The sequence below is a fragment of the Cloeon dipterum genome, chromosome X, assembly GCF_949628265.1.
Source record: "Cloeon dipterum chromosome X, ieCloDipt1.1, whole genome shotgun sequence".
Lineage (NCBI taxonomy): Eukaryota > Metazoa > Arthropoda > Insecta > Ephemeroptera > Baetidae > Cloeon > Cloeon dipterum.
The window spans coordinates 17,932,093-17,946,885 of record NC_088790.1 but is presented as its reverse complement, the minus strand read 5'-3'; positions in this window follow the sequence as shown (position 1 = coordinate 17,946,885).

The following is a 14,793-nucleotide window of genomic DNA, read 5'->3' as shown; positions in this document are numbered from 1 at the left end:
AGCTCTCGTCACGCTCGCTTCGATTAATTTTCTACACTCCCTTCCGAACAGTATTTTGATTTCTATTATAAAGTTAATTTTGACGGGAATCTCCTCGGTGAAAATATACTTGCAATATAAATCTTTAGTCAAAACTCATCAGGATGGACTTTGATCAAGGAAGAAGGAAGCAAGTTTGTTTCACGGCATTCAATTTTTAAATTAAAATAACTGAAGGTTAAAATAAAATTTTCAAATTAAAACCAATTAATTTTTACGGCGTGTTTCTCTGCATTTATAAGTTTTAAAGGAACTCATTTTATGTTCTAAAGATAATTATCAATAATTTCAAGCACCAAAATAATCTGAATTTAATTCAATCCACTTTTAATTCATCTGAAGCATCTAAAACTTGTGAAATTAGCTGTGTGCTTCACTCCGGTGGCTCTATAATTTTAAGCTGCACACTTGGCTAGCTCTAGGCGTCATGCTCCTTAATTTCATGACCTTTCCGACGTTCATGTACGTGTAAGGGAAGGGGCACCCACTACATAATGTACGTGTATAATCCACGACGCGCGGCGCACGGCTGATATAAAAAGTCGCCCGTCCGTCCGCCGTGCGTCCGTCTCCCGCGGCAGCTCATTATTATTTGCTCGGCAAAGTTCAGTGCATTCAATTATTCCGCAACTTCCTTTCGTCGCCTGAGCTGAGGCAAGCGCGTATTTTTGGTGTGACATGTGCCAAATTAATTGCACAGTGCTCGTGAGGCGTCGCTGCTCGCCTTTATCGCGTGCACACACTCAGAAGCTACGATGCACCGGCCTATCGGCTCGGAAAATCACGAAAGCGGCCCATTTTCTGGGGCACTTGGCTGGAAAGCTCTCGCGCATCGAGGAGGAAGCGCTGCTAACACAAAATGACCTTTTCGCCGCCGAGACGCAGCCAACGGCGCAAAGCGATCGAGGCAGGAAATGGAAATCCAGCAGATAAAAAGCTGGATGCGATGGCGTTTTCATTTTATTGTCTGCAAATTGAGTGTGCGCGTTCAAAAGGGCCGACTTTGTCTTTTTTCCTCCACTCCCACAGCCAGTCTCAGAATGATAACTAAAAAATTCAAGTAATAAAACGAGTTTTTTTATTTTTAGTATTTGAAATTCCTTGTATTTTGACTTTTCTTAATTATTCGATGTTTCCAGTAAAGAATTTCAGAATGCTACGAAATTTCAAGGTTGATAGTCCAAGAAATTCAGGATTCGTGCACCAGTGCGCATTGACAAATATTTATTTCAACGAAGCACGCAGCCCTACCAAATGGAAAAGTAACCAGGCCCTTTTTTATAATTTTACAAACAAAATTAGGCTATTTAGATTCACGTTCTAAAAAGATAAGCATATATATATAGTTTTCCATTTTTTAAATGCCAACAAAAAATTTTTCAGACTTAAACTGGTATAAAACTGTCCAACTCAATTTTTCATTTCAATCGTAAATTGGACACATTCGCTATATAAAAATTGTGGGTTCATTTTTCACATTCTAGTTATCACGTATTCTAAATAAATTTGTCATTTTGAAAAATTGAAATTGGAGTCGGCTTATTTGTGAGTCATGTTCTTCCAGCGCGATGTGTCAGTGTGGGCGAATTATAAACATATTGAAAACAGTCCGCCTTGGCTCTTAATAAGCTTGCGGCTTTCAAGGCGTGTTTCCACCTTTCTGTTTTAGAAAAGAACAAAATAATAATTCATTTTCTCTCCTGTCGCATGCCAAGCTTTTTATTAATTCCCGACCAGACATAAATCTCCGTTTTACTTTTTCAAATCGTTTCAATCCACTTGTGTCGAATCGTGGTTTAATGATACCTTAAGTAATTCCGCGAAAAAAGCGCTACCACGAAAATCGGCAAAACTGGCGAAAGGTGAGGTTCAAAAATCGACCTTGGGCGGTGATTAACCGGCGCGTAAGGTTCACTCCGAGATTTTTTTTTCATAATTATTTTACGGTTTCCAATAACATCTAATCTCTCCCTCTCCCCACAAAGACATTCGAGAAGCTCCACGGGCGTGATAATTTAATTTATCTCATTATTCGTTCAGAAAGCACGCGAAGCTAAAACAAAACGCGCGCTCCAATTCCCGGCTGACGAGGCGCGGATAGACGTACACACATACAAATTAAATTATTTGCGTCTGCTCTCTCACGGGTCGCTGATTCGTGTTGACCTCTCTCCGGCGCGGAAGATGCAGAAAACTAGATACGAGTATATCTCGCCGAGTGATATTTTTCTTGTGCCTCTCGGTTCTTGCGTCTCGAAAGTTATTGGGCTAGAGAAGTACGAGCAGCCAAAGGGACAGGCAGGCTTGATGTCAGAGCGGAGGGCAATAAAAGCTTGTAAAATCGATATGGCAAACCGCGCGTGTGAATTTCTGTGCTCAAGTTAATGACCTGAATATTTCATAAATGTATAAATTTAGCCAGAAGGAAATTACTTATATGCCCCAACTTTGGCTTTCTCTCGTGTTATTTTTGTTTGTTATCGTTTTGTTGAGTTACAATAAGTTAGGAATTTTCAAGAAATTTTTTAGCAAAAAAAGGAAGCGATAAAGTGGTTAAAAAATGATGTCAATATGATTTATTTGGATAGGTAATTTAAGAAATTAACTAAAAACTATTAAAAAAAATTAAAATGGTCTTTACAAAGAAAACTTGAAGCAAAGATTCAATAAAGATCGAGGCTGTTTTTGTATGCAGCTTTTCTCAGAGATAGATAGTTTGTGCTCCCTATTTCATTGTGGAAAAGATAATTCAATGAATCACATTATTTCTTTTTTGTCTGCGCTTTCATAACGAATTATTGAAATAAAATAAGTTGAAAACAAATTACACATAATTGTTCCATTATGTGCATTAGAGAGTTTAATTATTTGCGAACAAGTCAATTTTAAACCACTCGGCAAAATTTAAAAAATTATTTTTCTAATAAACCTTAGGAAAATAAGAAGAAGCGTTTTAAAGCTCATTTTGAAGTTTATTTGCCACGCTGAGAGGCCATTAAAGTAATTTTATTGCAGAAATGTATCAGACGAATTCCAGGGAATTTTCACCGAGAGCTCCCCGACAATTTCATTGCACTCGTTTGGAACAATAGGAAGTCACACACACAGCACTCTCGGCAGATAATCTGCGCTGCGCTATCTGCCTTTATTAACGAACTCGCAAAGGTTGGAATCTTTCTCACACACACTTCGACCTGACTAGCGTATAGACACACACACACTCGGCGCGGTGCCGTATAATCAAATACGGCAGAGAGGAAACGGCAGCGCCAGACCGAGAATAAAATATTATTTCCAACGGGGAGCATTGCCTCTCTTTTCCTACGTTTGACACGCGAAAATTCTCACACACGCAGAACAGAAAAAATATTTGGCCGCTGAATTATGTATTAAAGCGGATGGGAATGAAAAAGCTCGCGCTTCTGCGCCTTCCCAAACGTAAGACACGTATATAATATGTATGTATGAATGGAGAGGAAAAAGAGTGTCGCCGATGGTTCGGAGAGCGCGTTAATTTTATTGCCTTGTCATCCGATGGGATAAAAAATAGAGTTGTGACACCGCGGTAGGACTGCCGGCGTAGGAGATTTAACCAGTCAGATAAGCTTGTTATGTAAAGCTGGAATAAACGTAGTATAATACCGGCTTGCTGCGTCGCTACTGGTCTTTGTGGTTTTATTTTATCGCAGCGCCTTTTATTACAAATTGTTAAGTGCCGAATAAATCGAACCTTTTGAACAAGCTGCCTGAAAAAGGTTAAAAGCTTTGGATTTATTTGTTTTTAAAATAATCATCACTTCAAATTGAGGATTATTTCGTTTTCTATTGGTTTACCACCTTCTTGGCCTTTTTCGGTAATGATCGAATAACTATCAGTGGTGCACTGTTCAATTTAGACAACCCGCTCAGCACTTGCACTACTCTGGTTGCCTAGGTTAATTTTCATTTAAAGTAAAAGAACATCCGAGCACTGACGATTCGCATAGTTTAAATATCTGTGTCCAAAATCTAGAGCGTCAATTTATTTTTACGGGTTTTCTAAGAAATCCTTGAGAAATATTTTCATAGCTTTTGCTGAGTTCCTTATACAGCTATAGGGGTTTAGAAATCTTTATTTATTTTCCAATTCATCATTTAATCATCTGCTGTTGGCGCCGTTGTGAATCTGAAAATTCTGACGTGTTCACTTTACATTCAATTCCTGCGGTTAATTGAAGCAGAAAATTGCCAGAAAGAAGCAGAGACGAGTAGCGTAAAAAGCACAAAAAAGGATATGCGGCGAGTGTAATTTCGATCGTGATTTCCATGCCAACGAACGAGAGGCAAAGAGGGAGGAGAGTCAGAGGCAGTAAAAAAAATGCGTCCGCTTTCCGCAGCGTGATTTTCGTCAGGCAGAACAAGTGTCTCGCGAAACGGTGTGCTCCTCCTAGCGTTGTTATTTTTTTCTCAGATCTCGGTGCGATTAGAAAATTACCAAAGGGAAGAAACACGTGAAGGAGAACAAATTAAGGAGGATGTACGCCGCCATGAGGGCAGCTGAGTGGAAACCGGAAATTTCCTTTTCCGCGCTCAGCAGCCGCGCCGGCCGCAGAGTTATCAATTCTGAAAAGAATGGCGGCGGCACACAACAACAATTTCGTATAATAATAATTTACTGTGTAATCATCACGGCGGCCGAGCCAGAGAGACTCGCCGTCATTTTTATTATATTGTTTCTCCCGAGTGCGGACGTTTTTACGTGTGTATAATTCTCAACGGATGGAAAATTGCTGTGGTTCATGTTTCACCTTGCGGGGAAATTGCATTTGTTTAAAGAAGTAACTTTACTGAAGATTCCAAATGAAAAGAGATCCGCTCGTTTTCGGTATTTTCTTTTTCCAGGTGCAATTAAATTTTAGGGCATAGCTTACAACCGCCGGATTAGTTAATTGGGGTTCGTGTATGTGTGTGTGTTGCTCCATTGTGAGTTTGGGAAACCTGAGGCGACTCCGTCGGAAAATAGCCGGAATTTTTCCCACGTGCATTAATTTTGATAATTATCCTGAACCGTTGCGAAGCATGAGTGGTGTTAATTTAGCGTGGAAGGAGAGACAGGTCAGAGGAATGCAAGAGAGCTAGAGGTAAGAAAAACAATTAAAGTAAGCAATTACAAAATTTCAAAACCAAATCAAACAAAATAAACGCAATCGAAAGACGCAAGACCCAAATTTTTGTCAACGCGTTCCGCAAGAGGAACCTGTTGCAAACGCTTGGGTCGCGTTTACAAAATAAAAATAAGCTCAAAAGTAACAATAACAGAAAACTCCATCTAATGTGAGTCACGCCGGTATAGAAAAAAAACGACAGGCTGACTTTTTGCCAGCGTCGGATTGCACAAACAAAAATTCCAGCCGCGCGAAAGAAAGCGTCGGTCAGCAGAAACGACCGGCCGGAGAGCAACCGCGGCGGGCAAATTAGCGAAATTGAAGCGAGGCCGACGCCGAGACGACAAAAAAGTCAAAAGGAAACAGCAGCAGCTGGTGTGTTTGTATGGACTGAAACGCGGCACTGCTTAAAAACAAGGCACACGCGACGCGCACTGAAAAGGTCTTCGGAAACTGCATCTCACTATTGCAAGCGTGAAAGTCACTGGCAATTTGGGGAAAAGGGCCGGTCTCCTGGTATGGCACGAGAGAACCACGGGTCTGTGTGGAGAAACCCGTGAATTCTTCCAGTGCCATTTCAGGCGAGAGCCTCGCGTTCGAATCGCGGACGGAAATCCGGGCGTTGGAGTCTCCGCGAGGCCTCCGAAGGTCCGATGTGCACGTCACTCGATCCGCTGGCGTTGTGACTGACGAGAAACTCTTCTCCGACAGTTGGAGAGTGAGTCGCTCGCTCTTCTCCAGGTGGAAACAGGTGAGCGAGGAGTGGGGGACGCAGGCAGAGAGCGAGTTAATGTGCAAGAAGCCGAGAAGGAAGAATTATATAAAAAATTGACTCTCCTGCTCGGTTCGTTTGGTTGGAGGGAAGTTAGGTGGAAGAAAAAAAACACTATACGTGTGTGTGTGTGCATAGTGGGGAAAAAGGCTGAACAGGAAGAAGCAGAAGAAGAGCTGGAGAAGAAAAGTGAAGGCGCGCGATGCAAAGATAGCTTGCTTCGATGGCTTTGCTCACTCTGAGAAAACGGACGGGGATCTGCTTGGATGCACATGAGAAAGAAAAGCAGCAGCAGCTTTTTTCGCCGGGAAAATAATCATTATTCTATTTTTGTTTGTTATTCAGCCCCCTGAGCAGGTGGTAATTAATTAAGGCGCCGAACACAATGCGGAATTATTTATTTCGATTTTCGGCTCGTGTGAGTTGGAACTTTTCTGATATTTATGAAGCTCCATGGGAGAATAATCTACAATTAATGGCTGAGATAAGTGTGAAAATCAAGCTGGAATGAAGTCCTAAAGTGGCGAATAAAATAAAATTAATCGGGGTTGGGTAGTTAGGCCAATTTCTTTTCATTTCACACGCCCCTCGACTTTCTCAGATTGCAAAAGCTTAGTTTAGCTCGTGATATAACAAAGTTTCGAAAGTGTCAAGGTTAAATTGCAAAAAATTGCACATTCACTAAAATTTCAGTAGTAGCTGCGTATACCGGCAAGTCGCACGCATAATCTTCCTGGGCATATTTCTTTATATTTCATCATGCAACCTGTATAATGGCTAATTTGCTGGCGCTTGAAACAATTCACTGAAAAAATGTTGTAAGCTAGATTTTAAAACGGTTACTCCCATTATATGTTGAAAACGTTTAAAAATATTGAAAATCTGACTACTTGATTCACAATAAATTTTGATTAGGATGTACAAGTAGCTCCATAATTGGTAAATTTCTTTAACTGATGACTCAAAATTTTTAAAATAAAACCGCATTAAGCATTAGTTGCAGTTCTGATTTTAATGCCCTAAGAAAAACTCAAGTGCCAATAATATTGATTGGTTTTCAGGTGCAGCAATGAACCAGAAACGAGGCCCGAGTGGCCTTGGCAGAGGAATACGCACGCGGGTCGGTGTCCGTCTCGCTGCAGCAGCAATAGCTTTATTTGACGTGAAATGCGAATGGATGGACGAAGCTACGGTCGGCGAGTCTTTTGCGTAAAATTCGACGAGCCATTGTTCTGAGGCATGGACCACAAATTGAATGGCAACGCTGAGAGGAGCGATTCGAGGAGGACAGGAAGTGACAGCCGCGGTCCGTTTTTTGCACAATCGAACGCAGTGGAATTTGTATGCATATATATGACTGCGTCGTGGTCAGGTGGGAATCTAAGCTTAGATTCACTGGTTGGACAAAAATACGCGAATCGAAACCGAGAGTTGATTTTTGTGAAAATGGTGCACGTCGGTTTTTGGAAGCCACGTCATTACGAAGTTAAAAACGAACGGTAAAGGCAATAGATTCTCCTCCTAAATTGAGCATGCAACATGTTTTATTTGTAATGAAAATCTGATACGCCGAAAGAAGTTTTAATTTAGAACGGTATTTATCTTCCGAATCCTTATTGTTAATGAAAAGAAGACATTCATTGTTATTTTACGTTCGATTTAAATTTGAATTCACCGTGCTCAACCATGGATCGCCGCAATGTTTCATGCCATTTCCCGGGATTGATTTTTCTGGCCGGGTGACTGCGCCGCCAACATTGCTGTTCTGGCTGTTGATTGCACCTTGCGCCGCCTGCACCTGGTCTTTAATGTGTGTTCGCGAGCGCGGCGGCAGCAGGCGCAGTAATATTTCATTATTATCCTTCGCACCGGCCGCCGCTTTGAATTTATAAGTTTCTACAAATAGCAGCAGCAGCAGTGCGGGGTAGGTTATTGAAATGAGGCGTTGTTCACGTCGGCAGCCGCGGGGGAATTTTCGTCACGTTCCAAAGGGCCAATTATCCGATAGCAGTTAACCAATAAGGCTTTTGTTGAAAGAGAGGCGCAAATATTGCGCGATTTAGCAAAAACATTTATATATGCGACCCGTGAAAAACCAACCGAAAGGTCTGCTTTTCACCTGTCAAAATTCAGAACTGTACAAAACCCGAAAAGCCTGGAGCGAAGTCCAAAAGTGTGGCTTACCCAACTATCGGCGAAATTTCCACTGTCCGCAGGGCAGCGCGGAGCTGCTGATATGGCGGCGGCCGATTCGAAAGCGAAACGCCAGCGCATCAAATAAGGACGAAATGTGCCACCTAGTCAGTCGGTGCGACTGCTGTGCTGCTACGTAACATATTGTTGAAAAACAGACACGCCGACGAGCGAACGAACGAACCGACGCGACCAACAACTGCACAATCGCTTCCATCAGCAGCAACAGCAGCGGCGGCAGCAAAAGGCAAAGACCGACATTTAACACGGCTGTTTGGTTGTTGGCGAAAAAACGGCGCTTCTGCCGTTGGCACAGGCGAAAAATATTTCGGTTTGAAGATAAATAATATTTACAACGGAATATCGGCTTTAAAGGGAAACGCATCATTTTAAAATGGAAAATTCTATTTTCACTAATATGGAGCAGTGAATAAATTTTAAATTTGCAAACATCCAAATAAATATTGTGCCACGTCACAAACAGTTTGAAAGCTTTCCCATTCTAAATTGTTTATGATGTTTAAACGTATATAAAAAAATAATTCTGCATGTTGCAAATTTTGCTTGTATGAAAATTTTGAAAAAATGCTTGAAAATTTTTAAAATACGAATTCAACCCTTTGAACCGTAACATTTTGAATGTGAAATGTGTGCTCACCGTGCGATTCCTAGAACGTGGAGGCGGCGAAGGTGGCTGGCGAAAATGTACAGCGTGTGCCTTACTCGAGCCGGTGCAATCGTGGCGAGTGCAGCGACGAAAATAAGCGACTAATTGCCTCGTCGCCAGCGTCGGTCGGCCGATAATGACGGCTCGGAAGCGAAACTGAGGGCACTATCAGCCCTTTCGCCGTCGCCGCGATAAACACGCATGCATGGCCCGTACTACACACTCGCACACGTGAACACGTTGCTTGGGCCAAACAATATGGAAAATTCTCACCTGCCCGCGACCGGTGTTGCCGTTGCTGGCGCGCGCGACCCGCACCTCCGCGTCCGATTCGTGTGTTCCACCCAATGCAGTGCAAATTAATAATGCACGTTCGCTCCCCTTGTATTATCTGCGGGTGGAAATCGACTGCGAGTGCGAGAGAGAGCGTGAGAGAACAACGGCCAATCGCCGCGTATGACCAAATTATATCCGACTGCTTTATCTCGTGGCTTCGATTTCGTGGGTGCGAGTCGTTCGTTTCTCTACCGGCCGGTATAAAACGTGGATTTGATCGATTGGCGAGGCGGCAGGCGCATGGAGCAACCATTTGCATACTCTGCAGCGAGATATTTATTTCCACCGTCGGTACACGGGCCGATAAGATTGGAAAATGCGGAAACTCGCCGGAGCCAATCGAAATTCCCCGATGAGGCACGTCAGGCACAATTTTTACTGCTCCCGGTGAAATATTTGTCATCAATATCCCTTTGAAATGGAAATTATGTGGAATTGTGTGGCTTGATTCGAATTTTCGTTTCGATGAAAATTGAAAGCATTTCTTTTTATAGATCATTCTAACGTTTCAAAGTCATTTTTACGCAATATTTTGATGGCCGCTGTAAGCAGGACATCTCCCAGAAGATGTTAAGAACCCAATAAACAAGTTCCTAAAACAAAGGCGCGAACAAAGTATTAGTAAAGCTACACAAAACCGACCAGATAATTACAAAGATATTAAAAATTCATAAGCATTCATCAACAACTCGCTAGAAGGGGGTTAATGAGTGTGCAATCAAACCATGTTATCTAGAAACAGTCAGATTATCATACAGCGATCATATTATTTGTTTTGTACACTGTGTGACTCAAGGATTCCGTTTTCAACCAAAAACAATTGTATTTTTCCTTCGATTTTTCAACAGTATTCTCAAATTAAAATCAAGAATTTGCTAATATAATTAAATTTTACAAAGGAATCGTTATCGGAAAAACTGAAATGAGATCATCACCTTGCTCCCATTTTGCCGATAATCATAAAATTTCCGTATAAGGAGTAACACGCGCCAATGCAGGCTTGAGGACCGTTGCCACTCTCGACGAAAAGCTTTGTGAAATTTGATCGCAGCAGCTCTGGCGAACATCCGCAATTTAATAAAGCTCCCTCTATCTTGCATATTATACCGGGCAGCGCAAAAAGATTGCAAGCAGCACACGACGCCAGCAGAGGAATATGGAGTTCGGATTTTTCTCTACAAAACCTAGAAGAGGAGAGCAGAGAATGAGAGAGATGCCGTGTGGCGCAAAATGCTCTCTCGATCGCTGGAGAGTCCAGTTAGTTCATTACCCTCTCGGTGAAGCACGAATGCAAAAGGCAGCAGCTTCTTGTGGAAAGAGCTGCCTAGGGAACCTCGGCGAAAGAAAGAGCTTAGTACTCTCGCGCAGCTATCATTATTTTCTTTTTCTCCGTCTTTTCCACCGTTTTGTTATTGTTATTTAGGCTTTTGCGGTATGAAATCATCTTTTTCTTTCTTTCCTGCGGAGCGCAACACACCTCTCTTGCCAGAAGGGAAATGAGAAGCCGACGACTCTTTATAAATTGTGTATTGTGTTGTGTATGTTTTATTCTTCTGGTTCCGATTTGGCTCTGCTGGAGTTATTATTTTTCGTATACGAAATGTCGGTACTTAGCTGCCGTGTGCGCAGAAAACGGCGTATTTCGGAGGCTTTTACATAGAAAAGCAGCGCAAGATTTATACGCGGCCGTAAAAGCGTGCCTGGTTTCTAAAGCTGCTTTTGTTGCGAACCATTATCTCAGCCGCATGCTTTACTGTTTTAGAAATGCGAGAGCCGCGTGTATAAATAGCCGACTTGTAAAGAACAAGGCACAGCAAAAAGAGAACTGTGAGTTAAATTGAAAGCGAAAATCGATCTTGATACTCCTCAGCAACTCATTTAATAAAAGGGTTTATCATCCTAATCTTGGTTTCGATAAATTTGAAACTGACAGTGCAGTGAAAATTGTTGTAAATAATTTAAAGAAAGCAGAGGCATTTGATTCTTTTAGCAAAAATCTTGATAATAATTAAATTGATATAAATATCTAGATATCCAGAAAAGGCAAAAAAATGGTGGTAAGTGGATTGAATGTAACCAAACTCAATTAAAATTAATTCATTGCTAAAATAATGGTAATTCCGAATTTATAATTCACTCTATTACACCATAAAAAGTTAAATTTTTTAAAAGAACTTAAGCTTATTAAAAGAAATCTTTTAATAAAGCTTTAAAGACCTATGAGAGTCTATTTAAAAATTTCATTTAGCTCTCATATCCAGCTTTCCCTGGCAAAATAAAACACGCGAATTTTGCAAAAATAGAGCCATATGGGGTGTCAAACTGGGAAAACAAAATCAAGAGAATTACAGACTCTGCGGTTTCAGTCTGTCTCTCCCGCATTTCGCAATTTCACAGCTGTCTGCAGTTTTTTCCACCGCTAAAAACGCACGTACAGAGTGGAAAGAGCATTATTTCGTGCACGGCACACTGGCAAGAAAAGTCCATCATGACGATCAAACCAACACATATGGTGAGCTTTTCCACAGTATCACGAAATGCATTACTTTTATCTGGCCGATCTGCGTGCCATATATCGCCTTTTACATGAAACTAGCAGCAGTGAACAAATGTGCACAGCGGCCGAAAGTTATGCATAATGTATATTTTCGGTGGGACGCCTGGCGGCGCTGGATTGACTGACTGATTGTCAGCGGCAGCTAGCTGGAGAACCTGCATTATTAATCTGCCAAGCAGTAGCAGCACTCAGTGTGGAATTGATTTTTCAATTAGGAATGGCCACCATTGATTCTCACGCCACTCTCGAGCCGGGGGCGGCCGCCATTGCGAAAGTGTGTTTGCCAGGAGGAAACGGCCCGTCGACGTCGGTTTGGCATGAATGGCCGCGAGAGAAATGGAAAAACGGCGCAATTCAATTTTCATTAGGTCTGCCAAGGGAAACCGCGGTTGCCTTATTCACACCTAAGAGGCAGGTGCGCTTGCAAAATAAAATCCTTTTTTCCTTGATCTTGAAAGTTTAAATTTATATTTCTCAAGAGTTACCAATGCATCGCATGAAAAAATTATATGACTTTGCAAGTTTGACTACCAATGAACCTCTGCCTTTTCTTCAAATTCTTGTAGGAACATCAAATGATCACGAATCATGCAAATCTAAAAGTCAATATAATATTAAGTTAATCCAACTGAACGTCGTCCAAATCTATCTAGATTATTAAGCAAGCCATTCAATATATTATATATCCTTTCGTACAAACTTATCAAATTCATATCTTCTCGAAGCAAATGTAAACGATTCTCTTAAAAATGAGAAAATGGTGGAAACCCATAAAATATAGTAGTTTCTCTTTTTGGAACGTCCAGCTAAGAATACGTAAATTATTTAATTTGATTATCGCCAATTTTTATATTAAAAATACAGCAATGCTGACCGAAATTTTCTGAAAAATATTTGGACCGCGGTGGAAAAATACTGTCATCGGTTTAACTCATTAAAAATTCCAGCCCAGGGAAGACTCACTGCTTTTACTCTTTGTTCAAAGTGCGCCGCTAAATGTTGGATAAAAGTCAAAACTATATAGCCTGACAAAGTTGATTTTCGGTTAGCGTTTTTGACTAAAATTCGAAACGACCGTTAACTAACTGTCTCTTTTTGCACACACCAGTCACAGACGTTATTTTACAACAACAACAAATCAGGTTATAAAAATAAGTTTTCTTTGCAAGAAGTAAAAAAATGAGGTTAATTCACCATTAATTCACCTTAGAGATGGAACCACCGGTAACTTCCGATTTTAAAGCACTCAATCGTGCTGATGTGCATTCAGCAAATAAAATGACTTATTTTGATGTGCTGAAATCCGAAATTGGTTAAGGTAACTGCCGTAGAAATGTAAAAATACACAATTTTTTACTATAAAAATTTTCGATAACGTTGCAACGGCGATTGGCAGGACTGGTTTTTTATTTCAGCACATCAAAAGATATGATTTCAAAAGCAGAATGCACTGCAGCAGGATTGAGTCTTAATTCGCATTAAAATTGAAAATAACCACTGGCACCATCTCTTGGTAGTTTCGAACACTTCTTCTGAATTTTAAATCCAGAACTAATTCAAAATCATCCGAAATGGCAAAAAAACTGTTTGTTGTAGAGAGCTAGAAACATTTCTAGTTAAAGGCCTCTTTTTTCATATTAATAAAGATCCATTTGATGGCCTCAAACCCGTTTGTAGCTTACAGCTCTAAATATTTCATAGAACCAAACATGAATATTAATTTCAAATGTACCGTGGTCATTGTTAGTTTGTAATAACTTTCACGCAGTGCGTTGGGCCACTTGCGAATAATATGTACACTCCGCTGTGCCATCGCTTAACCTTTCAGCGCGGTAGCTGGTGATGCGTTGTTTTTATTTTCCGTCCACACATTCATTCGCTCGTGCTGCTTATATATAATCCGGCTTGCGCGTTAGCTGGCCAAAAGAGCGCATAAATTAAAGGAGGCCCCGCCGCGTTCGAGCGCGTGCCGCATGCCTCTTGCACCAAAACTGCTTCGTTATTCGCCGCTCTTTTACCGCATCATCAGCCAGAGCCGAGAGAGCACATTATTTAAGAGAGGAAAATGAAAAATGATACCCGGCCATGCCAGCTAGCCTCGTTTTTCACGAATTATCCGCGCTACGTACGATTCTCACGAGCAGCCAGTGGAAATGGAGAAAGAAATAACACGCGTTATTATTTTGTTGCACCAGCCAGCTAAGCGAATGGGTGTTTTCTGTAACTGGATACAGTTCCTGTAATCAATACACTCGCGCTCCCTGGTGTGTATTTTAACGTGCTTAAGTAGGCGGGTGAGATGTAAAGTGCACTGCTGACTTGTGCACGGGACACGGGAGGCAATCCGCACTGCTTGCCTTCCATGCTGGTTGCCTATGTAATCCGGCAGCTGCTGTGATTCAACAAAAATAACGAGGATTACCAGAATTAAAGGCTAATTTAGCGACAGAAGCTTAATCACAGTCATAAGTAAACAAGTAATCTGGAGCAGATTTTTTTTTATAATTGTCCGCTACAGATGGCATAAAATCAATAAAATGCTCACGATTTTTACCATTCTTTTTCATTTGAACCCCAATATTTACAGTATACAATGGAGCACATAAAAAAGAATCCAAATCAGCCGCAAAAATTAAAACGCTTTAAATTTAGAGGAATATTGGAAAATCTCAATTGGTTCCTCTTGCTTTTTACTGTGCATAAAGTCTGAAGAAGTGTTCAAAAAAATAACGTACATGTCGTCCCGTACACATGTGCTTTTAAAATAAAAAATCCAATAATAATTAAAATTAATTGAAATAAGCAAGTTTAAAATAAATTATGAACAACATTCAGCCCCAGGCATCCAAATTTCCACACGATTGCTCGATTTGGTGTTTAAAACCTAATCATTGGCAGTTTTCGCAGGCCGCAGTGGTCCAGTCGAGACGCTGGTGCAGCATCCATCCCTGCTGGTTGGCCCGAGATATCGCGAAATCGCTGCTCGGTGCCCGTGCGGAGCCAATGCGCGCCCGAGATAAATGCGGCCCCAAGCACCGCCCTTCGCCCCTTTTGAGTGCTGCAGCCGGGTCGATACGGGCACCCT